The 15,153-nt window shown below is 41.8% G+C and overlaps 1 non-coding gene across 1 annotated transcript; it reads right to left on the reverse strand.

Annotated features, from left to right (window-relative positions):
- Positions 1 to 318: 318 nt before the first annotated feature.
- LOC141620278 (small nucleolar RNA R71) lies at positions 319 to 424 on the reverse strand. The gene has a single exon (XR_012531925.1). It is a non-coding gene; the product is annotated as a small nucleolar RNA R71 (small nucleolar RNA).
- Between the last annotated feature and the right edge of the window lie 14,729 nt (positions 425 to 15,153).

Below are 15,153 nucleotides of genomic sequence, written 5' to 3' on the forward strand. Positions count from 1 at the left end.
ACCTCCAGACTGAGGATGGGAATACATTTGACATCCGTCCGTCATATATCAATATAGTGGAGAGAAATATCTTTAGAGGTGTGGTAAGTGAAGACTCGAAGAAGCATATGGAGGTCTTTACGGACCACTGTTCTACTATCCCCGCCACAAAAGGGGTAACTCAAGACAAGATTAAGGAGGTTCTGTTTCCTTTTTCTTTGACTGACTCAGGCAGGGAGTGGCTGACTGATTTGGACCGTACGGCCGCGGGGGTCACAGACTGGGAGACCCTTGCTCTTGCTTTTTATAAGAGATATTTCCCTCCGCAGCGCACTAATCAGCTGAGGGCAAAAATCACTAGTTTCAAGCAGGCACCTGATGAAACTTTCTATGAAGCGTGGTGCCGTTTCAAGTGATTGGTGAGGTCTCTTCCTCACCATGGTTTTGATCCGTGGTTCCTGTCCAATCAGTTCTACAATGGGCTATACGATGATCACAGAGCCATACTTGATGCATCATCCAACAGAAGATTCCAAAAGAACACTGACGATGATAAGGGATGGGCCCTTATTGAAGAGATGGCGACCCATTGTGCTGAGTATGAAAACCCGAGGGATGGTATTAGAACAGTTCATGCAGTCGATAAGTAAGTTGTGGCTCAGCTGGAAGCCATGAATGCTAGATTTGATAAGTTGGAGTTGCATTCTGCTGGGGAGCCTCAGACGGTTCATTTGCTTACTAGAGGGGAGACTGTCACATGTGAGAGGTGTGTGGGAGCAATGACGGTCACACTGCTGTTGGCTGTCTTACAGAGAAGGAACATGTCCTTGTTTTTCAACAATACAGGCAAGGAGGGGGTTCCTATTATAATAACCAAGGGGCAGTCCATCCCAATTTGAGGTGGACAAGTCAAAATGTGCTCAATCCTACCCCTCCTCCGCGGCAGCAACAGCCATATGTCCCTCCTCATAAAGCTCAACAAGGCTTTCAGAAGCCTCCTTCCTTTCCTACACCTAATCAAGGTGCATCATCTTCTGGTGGGGTAAGTGAGATAGGTGAGTTGAAGACGATGTTGCAGTCTTTGACAAAGCAGGGGCAGCTAAGTGATCAACAAAAAGATGCATCTATCAAGGCACTTGAAACTCAAGTTGCCCAGTTAGCCGCAAACCAGTCCACAAGGAAACCGGGATATTTACCGTCACAAGCCGATAAGAATCCACATGAGACGGTGAATTTAGTTAATTTGAGGAGCGGTTATTCATATGAAGGACCAAAATCAGACCCGGGGAAGGAAATTAATGCTGATGAACATTGTTCTGTTGAAGAAAAAGAGCTGACGACAAAGAAAGTACTCCATAGACTAATTTCTGGGGGTCGATCGAGTAAAAATGCTGAAGAAAGGACTCGATCGAGTGGAATTTTTACTCGATCGAGTGAACAGGAAAAAGAAGAGCTCGATCGAGTAAACAAAACTGCTCGATCGAATGATTTTGTTGAAGATTCTACTCGATCGAGTGATATTTTTGCTCGATCGAGTGATGCTGATAAAGAACAACTCGATCGAGAGCCTGCTAGTGCTCGATCGAGTGAAAAATCACCTGAAAGACCTCGTTCGAGAGGAAAGAAGTCTCGTTCGAAGGATTTAGAGCTTGATCCGGCTGATACATTGGAAGAACGGAATAAAGGGCTCGAGATACCCATCACAGTGCCCTTCCCGAGACGTTTGCAGAGTACTAAGACTAATCAACAATTCGGCAAATTTGCCGAACTCCTGAAAATCTTGCAAGTCACTGTGCCATTCGCCGAATTGCTGACACAGGTACCCTCTTACCTTAAATTTATGAAAGAAATTTTATCACGTAAGAGGCACATTAACGACCATGAGACGGTAGCTTTCACCGAGGTAGGGACGGCCCTAGTTCAGAATAAGTTACCTCCCAAACAGTCAGACCCGGGTAGTTTCACGATTCCGTGTCATATTGGTACCCACTTAATTGATAACGCGTTATGCGATCTTGGCGCTAGCGTGAGTGTCCTACCGCTGTCTCTTGCTAAGAGACTTGGTTTGATCAAGTTTAATTGCACAAATATGACTGTTCAGATGGCCGACCGTAGTATATCACGGCCACTAGGTGTCATAGAAGACATACCTGTTAACATCGGGAGGTTCTTTATCCCCGTTGACTTCGTTGTACTTGACATCCCCGAAGATATCCATACCCCTATCATTTTAGGGAGGCCATTTTTATTCACTGACCGTGCAGTGATAGACGTCGGGGGCAAGACATTGACTTTCCAGGTTGGGGACGAGGAATTGATATTCCATCTGTCTAAGTTCCTAAGGGCGCCCATGCAAGCTCAGCCTTGCAATGCCCTCTCTTCTACTGACCCTCCTATTGACACTCCAAATGAAGATTTGGAATATTGTGCTGCTATCGTGACCCCTCCGCCTCAGATTGAGAGCAAAAAGGAGGAAAGTTCGTCTGTTTTCCTTGCTGCAGGTACAGATGAAGATAATGCGGGAGCTGTCAATGAGTATTGTGCAATTAATGTCAGTTAAAGTGGGAGCGATGATGTTAAAGCTGGTGAGAAAGGAATAAGGATGAGAAAAGTTCGCGCGTATGTGGACGTCAACTATTCTCCTCCTAACGATTCAAGTTCAAGCTCATGGAAATTGAAGAGGACGATTAATGTTGCTGAGATGACGTCCTCCAGTCAGAAGCCCTTCGAGGGGCTACTGAATTGCTTTGAGAAGTGAGCGGGGAAATGCCCCGTGTACCAATTTGTAAAAACAATTTTTAATTTCCGTTGGATTTGTTTATTGCTTTTAATTAGGACAATTAAAATTTAGACATTTTTAGCATAGATTAGAAGACTATAGATTGTTACTATTCGTATTTGGTATTTTGGGATATTTTTGCGAGTGTTTTTATGCAGGTTTGGGAAATTATACGCAAATTCAAGAGCTTACACGAGGAAAAGAGCTCGATCGAGTACTCTTTGTACTCGATCGAGTGGAATTTGTTCGATCGAATGGTTTCCGGTTGATCGATCGACAAAAGCAAAAAAGGGGAGTACTCGATCGAGTAACTTTTTACTCGATCGAGTGGATTTATACAAGAAGTTCTCGATCGAGTAGTTTTAAACCACTCGATCGAGTGATTTTTCAAAAGGCCGTACAGGGAGTCTCCTTAACTTCCCCCCTTTTTATTTTTAATTCATTCTTCATCATTCTTTTTCGACAACCCTTCTTATTTGCGATCAAAAAACCCCCCAAAATCCCCCATTTTCTTGCCCATTTACCAAATCCACCACCTACATTTTGTTTATTGCAAATTAATCGTCATTTGCCCTCTACTTTCCCTTTGATTTACGGTATTTTACACGGTCAATTAAGGGTTTTAGGGTTTCGCGGTTTTTCGATCAAAAATCGCCATTGTTGCTTATTGATTATCGATTAATTGCTATTTGTAGGTTCCTTATCATCAAGTAAGTAATTCCTACACTTCTTTGCATTTTAATTTCATTAATTTTGCCTTTTATGAAGTGAATTAGGAATTAGGGTTCGGTATTCATCTTGGGTCAAATTTTTCGACTTGTATTGTGTTCTTATGCTTAATTTACCCTACTTGATGATTAATTCCCTTGCCTCATTGATGATTAACATGTTTAATTCGAAATTTTTCGAGAAATTTGTGATTAGGGTTCATCTTAGTCGAAATTGTCGACTGTCATTGGGTCTATACTGCTGGCTATGCTTAATATATCTCAATTGTTGATTAAATTGCTGCCATTTATGCCTGTTACCCGCACCCTATCACTGTTTACTTGTCTTCATTCGAATTATTGAGGAAAAATTTGGGAATTTTTGGGCTGATAGGTCGAATTTTTCGATCGTCTTTGGGAATTCTCTGTTGTTTAACTGCTGTTTTCAGTGCTGCTAATTCGTTAATTGCTTATCAAATTCCCCTGCCCTATTTGTTTAGGATGGATTCTAGCTCTGTGCCTTCCACTAGCTCGACTTCTAGTCCGTCCTTGTCTGAGACGGTGGTCCCTGCGGTCACCACCGCCTCCACTTCTGTTAGTATTGCAGCTCCTGTGTTCTTAGTCTCTGCTGCTTTGGGTACTCTTTTTTTTACTCCTTCCAAAGATCGCTGCTTTGCTAGCTCCGTTTCACCACAAATGCTAGCACTTTGCTAGCCTTTCTTCCTCGGTGGCGATCTCTGCTATCTCTTTCATTGCGGCTACAATTTCTACCTCGGCCGAAGACCTCGGTGTACGGTGAGCACCCCCTAACTGCGTGCTCACCCGCGATCCGCAATGCTTTTATGGGCGGCTCTAGTTCCTCGTACCGTCAGTGGACGGTCTTCTACTTCAGGTTCTAGAGGCCGGGGTCGCGGTCGTGGTCGTGCTACACCTGCGGCTGGCTGTGTTACGATCCGAGTGGACGACACTCTTGACTCCCACCCTGAGTACCCGCAGGTAATTTTTGTAAATGGTGTACATCGTACTAGATTTTATAACTTAGTTGACTGCGAGTTTCGCCCTACACATTTTCTTTGCCGTACGTCACTTGAGAGGCTCGGTTTCTATGAACCTGTTTGTGAGCTTTTACGGGGCATGGGGATGGCCGGACTCATCACTTTGAGTGGCCATACCTTTCCGGAGCTGAGTCTTGAGTTCTTCAGCTCCTTCACCTTCTCCTCCGGGGCACACGACGCTGCCCCCACTAGTCCTTCTGTGTCTTTCCGGTTGTTCAACCGGACTTTTTCGATGACATTGGAGGAGTTTGGTACTCGACTTGGACTTTCCTCTACGAGCGCCGTTGTTGCCCCTAGGAAGGTCATTCGTCAGCTTTGGCGGACCTTGGCCCAGACCACCTTTCCCGAGCGAAAGCTCGCTCAGGTCCACCTTCCCCCTGCCCTTTACTTTCTTAGACTGATGGGGAGCACTATTTTTGGCCGAAAGGAGCCAAACAACATCAACAACAACGAGCTCTCCATCTTAGGCGGTTACCTGAACATCGACTGCGAGGGTCCCTTTACCCTCAACATCGCCTACTTGACCTCCCAGTATTTCCAAGCTCGGGGAGAGAAGATCACGGGCACCATCGTCTGCGGTGGCATAGCCACCATTCTTGCCCGTTCCCTCTTCCCTGCCTTGCCTCGTGACCTACCGTACCTAGAGGGAGATAGGTACCTGAGCCTAGCGTCTATGAACTCTCAGACCTGGCTGACTTCTGACTACCGGACCTGGAAGATAGACGGTTCCTTGTCCGTGGACCTACCTTGCACCACTCTCCCCCGTCTAGCCCCTTTGCCTACTGTTGCACGGGGCCCCCGACTACCACCTCAAGATCCGCCCACCTACTACCTTACCCGCCGCTAAGAAGCGGCGTCGATTTGAGACCGGAGAGGGATCCGCACCTTCCACGGGTGGCCAGACTTCCACGACCACACCTACCTCGATCCCTACTCCTACTCCTACTCTCGCGCTTGCTGACCAGACACAGACACAGCCGGTTCTACTAGCTAATTTTGTACCTCCTCCACCCTTTGAGGCGTCCTCGGTCATGGACCAAGGGTGCCGTGACGGTTTGTTGATTGAGATTGAAGAGAGACAGGCTCGTATGGAGCGGGACATAGCTTTGACTTTGTTCCCTCTATACGAGTATCACATGAGGCGACACCGTCCTATCTCAGAGGGTTGGCCACACCCTTCCTTTTACCGGTACCCAGCTGAGGGGTACCCGGAGCCTGCTAGTGAGGAGGACGAGGACGAGGACCCAGCAGCGGCGGCGGAGAGAGCTCGAGCTGAGAAGAGGAGGAGGAGGAGAGAGCAGGAGGTGGATCCGGACTACACCGTGATGGTGGAGGACGTGACAGAGGAGACTGACGAGTAGCTGTTGGTCTACTCACTTTCCCAGTTTTCTGGCTGGTTTGGGGAAGTTCGTGTTTTGTATGTTCCATCTCGCTCTTTTATTTATTTTGTCTCCTTTTTATTTTATTTTTTTTTAGGTGAAATGTGAGTATATTAATATATCAAAAACCAAACATACATACACGGCCAAGGTTCGAATCTCAACTAAGACATTCTAGCATACAAAACCAACGGTTGCCTGCCAATCAATGGCACCATTTCTTCCTAGATTACCCAGTTTGCTACGTACCCTCTTCTGAATTAGCTGCTTCAACTGCTGTGCTACAATGTCAGGTCTCTGCACACACAATTGATGTCTTGCACTGTTTCTTTGAAACCAAATGATATACCACAAAGCTACTTGGACACACGCAAAGGCCTTCCATTGCATTCTGTTCTTGTTTGCAGATAGAATTAATGCATTAAGATCAGGCATTGGCTTACCTATCCATTCTGCAATTCTATCCTTCACCTTACTAGTGAACCTGCATTCTGAGAATAAATGATTACTAGTCTCAGTCGTTCCCCACATAAGATACGATCCTCATCGTGGCACAAACCAATAGCATGTAGCTTGGTTTTCGTGTTTAGTCCATCTTGCATAATCATCCAAGCAACCATAGAGTGTTTTGGGATGTTCCAATTATTCCAAACAAGAGTAGACCAGGTAGTCTTGGGATGCTGACCCAACAACCATTCATAACCATTACTGATAGAGTATCCCTTGCTCGAAGAGATCCAAATATTATCATGATAGCCATTCTTAAACTTTTCCTTCACCTTGCATATGCTCTTCCAGGTCCAGGGAGTGTCATTGCCAGGAGTATAATCATGCCATTCAGCTCCTTTTAAATACACACTAGCCACCCATCGATCCAAAGCCTATCGGGCTTTATATACAACCAGTTCACTAATTTGCCCACTGATGCAACATTCCACATCTCTGCTCGTTTAATACCCAGACCTCCTTCTCCCTTTGGCAGAGTTACTCTATCCCAACCAATCAAAGGAACCCTGTGATATTCAGATGAACTGCTCCATAGAAAATTCCTACATATAGCCTCTACTCTTTTGATCACACTCTTTGGGATAATGAACATAGCAGCCCAATAATTGTACAGGGTATTAAGGACTGAGTTTATTAGAACCACTCTACCTGCATAAGATAGCTTCTTTGCTCCCAGGCTCCTTATTTTTGTCACCATTTTTTCTATCGAGGCATTGACAAATCCTTCTTACTCATTTTCCCCGGCTGTATGGGCACTCCCGAGATATTTAAAAGGCATTGTGCCTTCCTGGAAGCCGATTACGCAAGGATATCCTGCGCCGTAACTCCCCCCGCATCCCATTAAAAAATATTTCTGACTTACTATTGTTCATACTTAAACCTGATGCTTTAGAGAATGAACTGAAAGCTTTCAAGAGTAAGAGGATAGAAGGAGCATCCCCTTTGCGAACATCAACAGTCATCTGCAAACATTAGATGGGTGAGCTTGAGTCCCTTACATAAAGGATGATAGTGAAAAGCCCATCTTGCTGTAGCAAACTTAATGAGTCTTGTCAAGTATTCCATACATATTGTAAAGATGAGAGGAGACACTGGATCACCTTGACGCAAACCCCTCATACCTTTGAAATAACCAAAATTATTCCCATTCAAGACCAAGGTAAAAGAAGTAGATTGAATACAGGCCATGATCGACGATAAAATGTGTTGGAAATTTCAACCCAACCAACATTTGCTCCACAAACTCCCATTCAACTGTATCATATGCTTTTTGTAAATCTATCTTAAACAGGCATCTGGGTGACACATTTGTCCTGGAATACTGATGGACAATATCTTGACAAATCAGAACATTTTCAATGATGGACCTCCCTTGAACAAATGCTCCCTGACATTCATGAATAATATCTGGCAAAACTAGAGCTAACCTGTTGCATAGGAGTTTAGAAATGATCTTGTATAGCATATTACAACAGTAATGGGCCCGAATTGCTTCACCAAGTCGGTCTCTCACATTTGGGGATCAGGCATACATTAGTGGCATTTACTTGGCCAAGTAATTTACCAGTTGTAAAGAATTCCTTGACTGCCTCACACACATCTTGTCCAATCACACTCCACGCATCTCGAAAAAAACCACTTGAGAACCCATCAGGTCCTGGTGCTTTATCAATGGGAATGGAGAAAACCACCTGTTTCACTTCCTCATAGGTCACTGGCTTTGATAAAATCCCAACATGCTCCTCAGTACAGGCCTTCCCATAAGCCAAAACAGCATCCCTCACATCCTCAGTATTCTTTTTACTGCCCAGGAGCCCTTGATAATATTCCAGGAATGCATTCTGTATGCTACTACTCTCAGAACAAACTATACCATGTTGATCTTCAATCTGAATGACAGTGTTTCTCAAACACTTTTTCCTGATAATACCATGGAAATATGCTGAGTTTGTATCCCCCTCCTCTAACCATTGAGCCTTGGTTTTCTGTTGTAAAAAGCTGTCTCTGTCCTTACGAAGCTTCCTGAGTTTTGCCATAACATCAATCTCCTTGTTAATCAGATCAGTACTAGTAGGGTTCCCACTTAACTGCACCTGAATATCATTCAATGCTTTCTCAGTCTCCACAGTTTGAACCTCAATGTCAGCATAACAATTTTTGTTCAATTCTTTAAGGACAGGCTTCAACTCCTTAAGTTTTTTAACTATACAAAACATCTTGGTGCCTAAGATATTCCTGCCCCAAATATCCTGAACTTTAGGCAAAAATTCAACAGCCCCACTCCACATAGCAAAATATTTGAAGCTCCTATTCTTCAGAGAAGTAAGTCTGTTATTATACACAACACACGGGTTATGGTCCATCACTCCTTCAGGGTAAAAGTGCCCAACCATTTCAGGAAACATGGTAGTCCAGTAAGAATTGATGAGAAACCTGTCCAACCTACTATATTTCCTATGCAGATGATCTTGTTTATTCGTCCAAGTGAAGAAAGCACCGATTGCTGAATATCTACCATATCACAATTATTCATGCAATCCACAAAAGCTTCCATGTCTTCAGGCTTAGTCTGACCACCTAGCCTTTCATCAGGATTCATCACTATGTTAAAATCACCTACAATAGCCCAAGGTTCATTACATCCAGCAGCATAGCTATTCAACCAGTTCCATAGCCCAATTCTGTCAGTTCCTTCATTAAATGCATATGTCATAGTTAGAAAGAAGCATTTCGCAGTAGCTTTGATACGAACTTTAGCATGGATAAATTGAGGGTCATAATGCAACACCCACACATCAAACAACTGAGGTTTCCATAACAGCCACACCCTTCCTCCTTTGTGTGTATGACAATTGGTAGTGACACACCAACCATCAAACATGTTGAGAGAAATATTACTCACATTAGTACCATTTATTTTAGTCTCAAGTAAACCAAATAGGCCTACTGAATGATTATTCATAAAACATCTAACCAACTTCTGTTTATTTACATTATTAAGACCTCTCACATTCCAAAAACCTATGCTATTCATTAGAAACAGGTTGTTTGGGAGGGTCACCAGTTTGTGTCACCTGATTCTGTTCTCTCTCAATAGCATCCAGGTCAATAACATCGTCAATAGTATCATCCTGGTCACTCTCCTCAATCTCCTCAGTCTGAGTTTTTGTTGGAGTTTTAGGTTGTAGCACAGGGTAATCCTTGTCTGATAAAACAGTAGTGACTTTAGGGACCTGTCTCCAAACCATCTTCCCAGCTGGTTTGGGTGCATGTTTGGTTTGAGACCTCCTACATTCATTAGTTTCATGTCCCATACCCTTACACTTCAAACAAATGCTCGGTTTCCATTCATATTCCACCTTGATCTTCAATAAAATACCATTCTCATCCTTGAATTGCACACTAGTTGGAAACTTATGCCCTACATTCAACTCAATCATTACTCGAGCATATCCCAACCTTGTTTTCTCCTCTGTGGCTTGATCAGTTTTAACAAAAGGACCAACTAAACCAGCTATTTTGGGTAAACATTTACCCCAAAATTTCAAAGGCAAACCATATAATCTCATCCAAGCTGGTACCACTTTAACCTCTTCTTTCAGCAGATCAATATCACTTTGCCATGGCTTAATCACCAACGGTTTATTGTCAAACATATGGTATCCAGCCTGTAAGACTGCATCCCTATTCTTCATTTCTTTAAACCGGACCAAAAATATACCATTTGGTAAGAAGGAAATCTTATCAATACCATATTTATTCCATATACGATGAATAAATCCTTCCAAGACCTCCCATGGAGAATTGGCACCTAAAACAAAGCATATCACAGCTTGACCCCAATATTCTACCTCCTCCTGCACATCTTCCTTGGTAAACTGAAGGATTTGTGGTTCAACTTCAATTGGTTGCTCCAAAACAGAGGGAACCTCTGTTTCAGGCTGTGTTACAGTTTGCACGATTGAATCAATTTGCTTATCTCGCTTTGTACCTATCTGAGTATTTTCAGTAGGTGTCTCTTCATCATCAAAAGACAATCCCGGAACTCCATTAACCTCATGCATAGGTTTTGTACGTACCACATCATTCTCCGAAGGTCCCTGTTTCTTCCCTTCAATACGGTTGCTACTCTTTGTTTTATTAAATTTGGCACGTTTAGTAATCATAGATTTCTTGTTACTTGATTTCTTTGCAGAATTTCGAGCCATATTGAAGAGAAATCAAGCCCTAGTTGAGGCTGCAAGTCGTCTCCAAGATCGCCTCAAAATCGCCTCTCATTAGGGTTTTTTTCTTTTATTATTTAAGTGCTTGATTATAAAAACCATCTTCTCCTTTTTATTTTATTGTTTTTCATTGTTTATTGGTTGTATATTCCCGTTCCCCTGTATATATCTGCTGGTGTATACTGGAGGGCAACGAGGGCGTTGTCCATTTTGGTTTGGGGAGGGTATTGCATCATTTTGAGTCTGCATTTGCATTTGTTTTGCATTCATGTTTCTACTTTTCAGCTTGCATTTGTATTTCTTTCATTAAAATTCAAAAAAACCAAAAAAAATTTCAAATAAATTCAAAAATATTCACGTTTATTTTTGCATATAGGCTGAGTCGGAACGGTTGATTTCCGTGATGATACTGCACTATAACTTGTCATTTTACTTGAGCCTTGCACTTCTGTTGATGGTTATTAGTTTTGTCATACGCATAGTCTACGAGTTTTTGTTCAAATATAGCTGACTGTTTAGACTTGACCTGATAAATTGGCAACCTACTTTATAATTTCTGAGATTTAGAGCCCATAACTGGTGACATTCATGACCAGTTCATTAGGAATTGAGAGTAGTACTCCTTGCATAGCATGTTCATCATTTTTGCACTTTTATGACATTCAATTTCTTGCCAAATGCACACATTCAGGTTTGTGGTCGGTGTCACATGCAGGGAGGTGCTTGCAAATTTTCCCCTTTCTTATATTTTTCACCCATTTAGCTCCACTTAAGCCAAAACTTGCCTTTTTGACCCATTAGCTACATCCCAAACTGAGCCTGCCTAGTCAAGCTAGTTTAGTATGTCCTTTGTGGTATGATTTTCCGTCTGCAGTTTGGCCCGTATCATTTTGTTTGGGGTTGGTGTAAATAAAGGAAGGAGAAAAAGAAGAAAAAAAAGGAAAAAACGTGAATGAGAAAAAAAAGAGAAAAAAAAAATGATGAAAAATGAGTGTATGATTCACGTGGAAAAGAAAAAAAAAAGAGTTGAAAAATATTTGATTTGTATCAGTTGATTCATTTAGACGGTATTAAAAAAGGGAAGTTTGTGACCGTGTAACTCCTCCGTTCTTATTCCATATTTTTGAGGAGATGGTGTATGTGATTAGTGAGCGGTGTGCCAAATGAAGGGCACTTGTACTTTATTTTTCAGTCAGCTGAGTCTCGGACGGTCTTATATGGTCCTGTTTAGGAACTAGCTTGACGCTTTTACCTCCACATTTCCATAACTTGTTTTGCCTTTTCTCACCTGAACCTCACTATTCCCATATTATTTGTAAGCCCTCGACTGTGACGGACATTATTGGTTGGAGTGTGTGCATTAGTACTTGAATTGTCTTTCATTTTTGTTGCATACATGCTATGTAGGTCGCAGTTAGGTGAGTGACTGTTTTTCTCTCTCTCTTTCACATTTATTATTCATCCTTTGCTTCATGAGAGAAGAGTGACCACGTGAGAGTCCGATTTTGTTGGTCTTGCAAGGTCGATAGGTAGGCTATATTTCTAAACAACTCATAACTCGTTTGCGTATTGACTGCATAGCTGTAATTGTTAATCTTTGTTGCATTAAATTGGTTCAAGTAGACAAGTTAAGCTAGCTCTGACTTTTCATTTCCGTTCCATTAGTTGCATTTTAGTTTACTCGAGGACGAGTAAAGGTTCGGTTTGGGGAGATTTGATACGTGAATTTTGTATAATCTTTTTAGCCTATTTCAGCACGTATTTCCATGTACTTTCGTACTGTTTATATTGCATTTTGCCCCGAATTGGCTACTTTGGTTCGTTTTGTCCATTTTGTAGAAATGAACGTGGAAGTAGTAGAATCGTACCATTTTCGTCCCTTTTTGCATGCATTTTGAGGAGACGGGATTGTTCAGAGTGAGATCTTGCATTGGGATGCGTGAAGGCACGGTCTACGGAGCAGTCGGTCACGAGTTTGAGCTGTTTTGGAGGAAGGACACTCGATCGAGCTGTTTTATTGGTCGATCGAGTGGTTTCTATAGCTGAAGTTGGTCGATCGAGTAGTATTGTACTCGATCAAGAAGTGCTGGAATTAGGAGTTACTCGATCGAGTAACAATTTTGGTCGATCGAGTAGATATTTTGGAGAAGTACTCGATCGAGTTGTTTCAGACTACTCGATCGAGTGGTTTTGGCTGTCATGGGCTTTAATTAGTCCGTGAACGTGTTTTAGCTTATGGACTTAGTAATTTTCTATTTAAACGCATAATAACTAGGTCATTGGCAGTCAGTTTTATCTTACTTCTGATCTTTCACAATAAAGACTGCGTTGCTTTCTCTCTTTCACTGTAACTTTTGCTTTCGGATTTTCTCGCTCGAATTTGTTTGTTATTTACGCCGGATTCTTGCGATTGTAATCTCTTTCTCCCTTTTTAATATTAATCTCTCTTTTATTCATCTTAATTACTTGTTTTGTTCCTTTAATTTTCTGCCCTAATTACTTTTATGCATTTTCATTATTATTTCATCATGCCTAATGTTAGTTTATTCTTTGTTATTAGTTTTGACAATATTAATAGCATGAGTAGCTAATCTGTTTCATGTTGGGATTAGGGGATCTGCGGTAGAAATGTAACGATATAGTAAATAGGTTAGATGAATTAATTGTGAGATTCTGTCCCCATAGCAATATAACTGTATTTACCGACTTAGTTGAGTGCACGCTTCTGAGTCACCCTTTTAATCTGGTTAAATTTAATCCTGGATCGGAAGATTGGACTAAATACGCCTGCTATGAACAGTAGACTACCTTGACGAGGACGGAAGTTAAGTTAGTGATAATTTAGGATAGAAAGTGGACCGGAAGCACCTTTTCATATCCGTCTCGCAGTAATTTATTTAAGTTGTTTACAGTTGAGTCACTGGACTACCGTAGTGAACCGAAATCCTGACATGTCCCATTTCTATTGATAGTTTATTCCCATTTTCTGTCTTTATTGCTCTTTCCTTGCTTCTCTTCCTTTAAATCTTTTAGTTTAGAAAACCAATTACAAACCCCCCATTTGTGGCCAAATAGACGGACTCTTACAGATATCTTGCCTCCCTGAGGAGATCGACCTGACTTCCCTAGCTATATAGTTAGTTTAGTTAGTTATTTTTGATAGGTATACGACAGCCCTGTCAGCTACCATGAGGACATAAGTTAGAGGAGTATATTTATAAATGGGAGGACGACTTGTCAGACCTGAGTTGAGGATTTTAAGGAGTGGGAATTTGGTAGAGTGTTTGTACGGTAGGAGGCTTTGGTGATGAGGTAGATGATTATATAATCAAGGATAAAGGTTGGATAATTGTTGAGTAAATTTTGTTGATGGATTTAATGTTCGATATTTGGGGTGATAACCAGGAAAGGAAATGAATTGTTATATTCAGAGGTGTTGATAAAGGAGTAGTTACATGAAAGATGTGGCGTCGTAGTACTACAGTGGTGAAATAAGGAAGTTAGCTGTTCTAAAGAAATTGATCTTGTAGAGACTGATTCGTATGTACGCTTGTGAGGGAGTATAAGATGTGGTTATAGAAGGTGTTTGCTAGTATTTGGGTACTGATGGTATGGTTACATTTGTTAAGAAGTGGTAGTTATGCGAATGGGAGAATTTGTTAGGAGGAACATACGAGTTGAGCACATGCGACAGGTAACCTTGTCAGGTGGTAACTTACGTAATCAGGCTTGGGTAGTTAGATTTAATTATGGGTCTATGATATGTGTAAGTGATGGAGTGAGGTTCTGACCTCATGTGTAGTAGTATGGTATGATGTTCATAAATTTGTTGTCTAATTATTCTGTGTAATGCGTTGTGTTTTGGTGATTTAATAAGGCGATATTAAGAAAGTTTCTTTTATCAAGGAAGTTGTATTGGGTCAGTGTTATGAGATTGTAAACGTTGCGATGACTATCGATGTGGCTCTTGTGCACTGGGCACGGTATTTTCGTGTTGTCATACATTGTTGTTTGTTTATTGCTATTTCCTATCAGTGTCGGTCAGGGCATATAGACCGTTGTTTTGTTTCCCGATATTTCTTACCAGTGTCGGCATAGGAGTGAAAATAGAGTATGATATGAAAGAGAGTTGGGTATGGTTCTGTTGTTGTCATGGTATAATAATATTCTGTTAATGGGACACAATTGTGAGAAGTTGTTGGAGTGCTTTTGATCTTGTTTTAGATGAGGCATTGGTGGACATAGTTGTGGCAAGAGAATTGTGGAACATGTGTGGTATGAACTGGAAACTACAGGTGGTTTAGCACCTTTTCTTGGGACAGTGAGTACGGAGTTTTGGGACTTTGTATCATGTCAAGTTAAGGGTGAGTTTGGTGGTAATAAAAGAGATGAACTTGAGAAGCTAATGTGAGTATGTGTAATAATTGTGGATTGTGAGCTATGATCGTGGAGATGAGTGTATAAGTATATAGAAGTATGTTGTTTTGCGGTTATGTGGAAGAAATGGAGTGGTGGTTGTACTGA

The sequence above is a fragment of the Silene latifolia genome, chromosome 1 (assembly GCF_048544455.1).
Source record: "Silene latifolia isolate original U9 population chromosome 1, ASM4854445v1, whole genome shotgun sequence".
Classification (NCBI taxonomy): Eukaryota; Viridiplantae; Streptophyta; class Magnoliopsida; order Caryophyllales; family Caryophyllaceae; genus Silene; species Silene latifolia.